The sequence below is a fragment of the Meleagris gallopavo genome, chromosome 10 (assembly GCF_000146605.3).
Source record: "Meleagris gallopavo isolate NT-WF06-2002-E0010 breed Aviagen turkey brand Nicholas breeding stock chromosome 10, Turkey_5.1, whole genome shotgun sequence".
Classification (NCBI taxonomy): domain Eukaryota; kingdom Metazoa; phylum Chordata; class Aves; order Galliformes; family Phasianidae; genus Meleagris; species Meleagris gallopavo.
The window spans coordinates 5223029-5228964 of record NC_015020.2 but is presented as its reverse complement, the minus strand read 5'-3'; the positions used below and the strand labels follow the sequence as shown (position 1 = coordinate 5228964).

Genomic DNA, 5936 nt, shown 5'->3' with positions numbered 1-5936 from the left:
GCGGGAGCGGCGCGAGGGGAGGCACCGCCTGCAGCTCAGGCCGCAGCGGCACAGCTCGCGTCGCTGCTCCGGCGCGGGCCTGTAGGATGCGGCTTCCCGGCTACGGGATTTCTCTCCTGCCTCCGAGAACCGGGGGTGGTGAGGGGTGCACTGATTTTGCAACTAGTCTTGCCCCACAGGTTTTAGCCAGACCTTGTCCTTGTAAAAGCACTGCCGTGCCGAGTTTATTTGCAGTGCTGTTTGTGTGCTCATACAGACGGTGCTTGCACAGTCGGGCTTTTCTTATCAAGGAAGCAACTATATATTGTTTGTAACTGGATCTTTGTTGGCAAAGCTGACAGTTAGATACACAGTCTGCTCTGAAATTTATTTCTCTTCATATTACTCAGTTTTCAATTGTTCACACACGACAGCAGAACAAGAGAAGTAGTCATTTATTTCCTAGAAACACAGCATTACTGCACACAGCCCACCCTACAAAGCACGAGTAGAGCCACCACAGCTCCTACTGGCTGAGCTTACAGCGTGACCTCTGTTGGCAGAACCGATCCTCTGGTTTTACCTGGCACACAAAATAATGGTTTGTTTGTTGAGAGCAACCATCTGAACCAAAAGCACTTATCAAGCATTTTCCAGAAGATTCTCACTGAGAAGTCAGACACTTCAACAAACACACCTCATCTTTCTGGCTTTTTGCAGAAAGGAGAAGTTTGTCCTTACCTGCTTTCTGCAGAACAGGAATTTCACCTTCCCACAGAACAGTAACACTGTGTTTGTTTTAACGAATACTTGATGGGAGACTCAGGTGATTCAGACACCTATTAGGTCTGAGCACTCCCAGTGGTATCAAACTCCATTGATTTAGTCACCTTTTCTTTATAAGTTCCATCTACTGAATATAGCAGAATTCAAAAATCTGAGTTCATAGCTTACACAACCTACAGTATGAATTAATATCCAAATAGTTTTGAAGATTTTATTTTAAGGTCTTGACCCATTGACAGAATGAGGTCTATGCCTCTGAAACAGAAATATAAAAGTGTACAGAAGTAATACTGCACATTAACTTGTCCTTAATTGTCAGTATCCAAATTGTATCAAGGAAGCAAATTCAAACATGTGAACTATAAAAAGCCTCAAATATATCTTTGTAAAATATACTGAAGTTACAGCTGTATTAACGTATTTTAACAACACTGTATTCATTGCAAAGCAGAGATTTCTACCTTAACCACATGATCAGTTAGAGACATAGAGGACTGGAAATCAGCTTTTATCCCTACTGCAAATTTGAAGAGAAATAAAGTTTTTTTTACTTTTTTTTTTTTTGCATAGATTCTGACAAGGCTACAAGAAAGTAAGAGAAAGCATATAATTGCAAAAGTAATTAAGCAAAGATAATTGCACAATAAGTACATAAAGACAAATCTCTGTTACTTAAGAACTGAGGAAACGAACAAAACATACAATTTTGAAAATTAAGTACTATACATTCCAGTGCATCTATTGAAACCTGTGGTGTTTTTTAATCGTAAAGTAACATGGAAAACAATAAGCCATTGCAGCTAGCTTTGAACAGACCCCATGCTATTATGTAGTTCCCTGTAATCAATTTTCCTCTTAGCCATTAATCTAACTGTGCAGCAAAACCGTAGCATTCTAGAAGGTCACCCCATACTCGGGGTCTATACACGTCTGCGCTAGGCAAATAGTTTCTCTGTGTTACTGGTAAAATTATCACTGCAGGCAGACCTGAATTTAAATCAAGTGATTCTCAAGCTTTTCAGCTTTACTACCTTGGCTAAATCCTTATTAGAAAAATAATAATAAAAAAAACACATTACCTTAGGATGAGGTCTTTCTCCTACGATGCAGTTTTCACATTTGTTTGTTTGTTTGTTTTTTTCCCCCCACAAAGAAAAGGGAAACTTGAGTCATGGAAATGATTCTGACCATCTAAAAGACAACAAACAAAGGTAAAGGTCACAAAGGAGGATGAAACCTTTTTCTCTATGCTTAATTCCTTTTATTGAACTTCAGCAAACTTTGAAACTCAGTAGTTTTATCAACTGACTTACTCTTTAACCAACAAAGTGATAAATGGATTCCTTTGACCTCCAGAAAAACTCCTTCCATACAAATTTTCCTTTGGGCTTAATTTTTATCTGCTAATCACATCTTTATCTCATCACTTATTTTTAAACCTTTTGCATCATGTGACAAAAAAAAAAACAAAACAAAACAAAACAAAACAGCCCTAGGAAACATACTTATACACAATACATATATACAGTACACATAAAATATATAAAAAATATTTACCACCCAGAAGTAAAAGGGAGATGGTATTTATGGGTTACAATCAAATACACTAACTAGCCACCTGGGGGCAGCAGCCACAAAGAAAAATAACAACTCCCACACAACAAAAAAAATTTAGTTTTCTGTCCCTGCTGTGATTAATCAACAGCTTAAACACCCTGTAGCAGAAATGCTAAGTCACGACTCGAAGCAGTGATTGAGCACCTGGTGGAAGGCAGAGCCAACCCAGGGGAGCTCAGGTGTATGCAATGCTGCTGAGTGATTGAAAGGTGTGGAGACAGGATCCACCCTTCCCTCATTTAAGGGTCAGCAGGGGGATAGTAAGAGTGTTTTGCTGGAGATTCCTCTGTTCTAGAGACCCTTTGAAGGTAGGCAGCTTCTTTTTTTTTGTCTGTGTGTATGTGGCTGCTACCCTTGGGTCTTCTCCCTTTTTGTAGCCTAAGACTTAACTATCCTACAATTATTGCTTTGCTTTCTATTGTATTGTTACATACATGTGGAATATCTTTCTATCATGATGAGCATCTACTTTGACACAAAAAGAACTTAAACAATTTTTGTTCGCTCATCTGAAATAATAAATTGATTTTAGTTGCTAACAGCAATTTGTGCTATGCCTGTCCAGGAATTATGATACAGTAACAACTTGCTGCTCTTCTGGAGTTCCTGCCTAACTCAGCACACAGCATAATTAAGTCAGTTGATGGAAGTACTGCAATAAAATCACTTCATCTGCTCCAAGGGATATGGGCTATCAGTTTATCTGAAGTGCATATCTGAAACTTCTTCAAAAAAGTACTGAAAGTTAGCTTCTTTGAGGTTCTGTATTCTTCACCACTTCTAGGAGGTATTTACTTTTATCATTAATTTTATTATGCCTGCAAGATGTGCTGAGGTGCTATTATTCCAATTCTGAGGGAGCAACTAACGTGCTGGCAGAAGTGCTGAGCAACAAGTGCCTCAGTTTATGGCACTTAACACCTGATGATACAATCTGCTATGTGGAACTACAAAATGAATTGAAATCTAGTATAATGCTTTTCTGCATGCTGACCCTTCTTTTTTCCTTTGCCTTTCTTTCTCTGGGACTGACAACTAATTTTCCATTCTTTCCTATGTGATTTTAGAGGACTTTTCCCAAGTAACCAGTATTCAGTTTTTTCACCTTTTTCTGAGTAATTTTTAGTCTGTCTCCTTTGAGACTTTGTTCATTTGTTGTTTGGAACTGAGATGGTTTTTTTGGTGTGTGGATGCTCCAAGTTAAAGTGTGTTTATTTTTTCCCTGGGGATTTCAATGAGCAATGCTGTTTGCTAGATGCAGTGGCATGCTTGTTAGTACCTGCGCAGCACCCCTGTGAGGTAACTGTGTGGCAATAGCTGAGTATGCTTGCAGGGACTTTAGCTGTTACTTTAGCCAGTTTCAAACAAATGTTTGCAGAGACTTTAAAGTGCCTAGAAACTGCTCCATGTTGTCCATCTGCAATATATCAACTGCGGTGGGCTTTTTAAATCTGGACAAGATTTAAGAATAGTTACTTCAATGGACCAGGAAAACATCCATTGTACTCTTGTGACAGTTTGATACAATAAGAAGGAGCACTGTAAAGAAAATTAAAGAATTAGAGTGCTCAAGAAGCACTTGAAATACTTACTTCTGAGGAGCATATATATATATATATATACATACATATATATATATATATATTTATATATATAAAGCAGTTCCACTCAACAAAGCATTATTAGAATTACTTTAGGAATAGATAGTCTGAAGTCATAGGTCTCAGTATATATCTTACTAGAGTTAACTGGAACAATTTACAGTAAAACAAAAATGCTGGTAGTGATTCAGCAAGTTGGTGTTATTAAATTCTACTTGTTAAATAAAAAAAATCTGGTTTGGCACATGTGACTATTTTACATTTAACTAAGTTAAATAATACAAGAACACCATTCAAATCCTTAGTGTAAAATCATGTGTGCCAAGACATGACACTTTCAGTAGAACATAATAACAAATGAGTGTGACATCATTAGCTACATTGTGGTCAAATATATCTTAATCAAGTATGTGAATAGCTACATTAACAACAGTAAAATCTTTTTTGGGCTTTTTTAAAGATAATGCATTAAATTTTACAAATTTATATTAAAATAATTATTGGCAATGTATCTTTATACAGATACTTTGGCAGGAAGTATGATTTGTTTGAAACCTCAGAGTAAGAGAATGGCAGAAATAGGAATAAAAACAAAACCATAAAAATAAGTGTTTTCTGGAGTACAGAAATTCATGATGACTCCAAATTCAGCTCTGACAGTTTTAACCATTACTTCCAGATGACTAGTTGGGGCAAAAGGTGTTTACTTGTTTGGTAAGAACAAATTATTGCCCTAGCCTCTTCATCTCATATGACTTCTTACTAACTATTTTAATTGTGCCTACTATTCTTTCTGGATACTGAGGACCATACAAAATATATGGTCATATCTTTTATGTCCGTTGAGGTTTGCTTTTTTTTTTTTCTTCCTCTTATACCTCTTAAAAATTCATAGGAGAATGACAGAGTGGCTTGGGTTGGAAGCAGCCCATAAGACCATCTAGGGGCACAGGTCCCATCCAACCTGGCCTTGGCTGCCTCCAGAGATGGGGCAGCCTTGGGCCACTGCTTCACTGTCCTCTGAATAACAAATTTCTCTCCTGACACCTAACCTAAGCCTCCCCCTCATTCTCCCTTGTCCTATTGCTATTTGCTGGTATAAGAAAGTCGCAGTCTTTCATAAAAATCCCCTGTAAGCACTCAAAGGCTACACATTGTGTCTTTGCTAGGACTACTCCAATGCAGGGAGAACAGGGTGTGTGTAGAGCTGTGCTTCTGTTTCAGCAAGTCATCCTGTATGTGGAATGTGCCTGCTTAGCAAACTGAGTTAGGGGCAGTGAGGCAGCAGGAATGCACTACAGCAAGACACAGTATGAGGTGTATTGGGTGACTGGAAGCAAATGGTTAAGTCTAAATGGTCTTGCAGACTTCTAGTTTCCTAAGTATGCTATCTTTGGAAATAAACAGTATAGCGAAGGGGCTGTAAATCGAGAAGTATTTTTTTTTTTAAATGCAGTTCTAGACCATAAAAATAGACTGACCTTCCAAAAACGCGAGGCTGACCTTTCCAGCGGGGGCAGCTCACGGCGTCAGGGCCGAGGCAGCCGCTACGCCGCGGGGCCGCCTGCTGACAGCCGTTCAGGCAACAGCGTTCTTCGAAAACATCTCGCGTTCGATTAGCGAAAGCTGCCTAGAGTTGGCAGCCCTCGACACTAGCTGCGCACAGCGCTTTGCACGCCGGTATCCCCTACGGCGGGGCGGGCTGTAAGGCGGCGGCGCTCGGGGAACAAATGCGGCAGCCTCGCCGGGCGCCAGGCGTCATTAACGCCCTTCGCACCGCGCAGACCTTTGTTTCGAGAGCCCGAGCTCCCCGGCGGGCAGCCTCTCGTGTTCGTTCGCTCGTACTATACGGCGAAGGCTCCACCGGGATCCCCGGCTGCAAAATAGAGCGCTGCCAGCGCGCGCTCCTTGAAGGCGCCTCGGAGCCCAGAGCGGCGGCTCCTGCTCATTCGC

The 5936-nt window shown here is 40.2% G+C and overlaps 1 long non-coding RNA gene across 1 annotated transcript; it reads right to left on the bottom strand.

Moving 5' to 3' along the window:
• Nucleotides 1-1316: 1316 nt before the first annotated feature.
• Nucleotides 1317-5930, bottom strand: LOC116216968. Its single transcript, XR_004160730.1, has 2 exons — nucleotides 5465-5930; nucleotides 1317-1956 (listed from the first exon to the last, which is right to left on the bottom strand). It is a non-coding gene; the product is annotated as an uncharacterized LOC116216968 (long non-coding RNA).
• Between the last annotated feature and the right edge of the window lie 6 nt (nucleotides 5931-5936).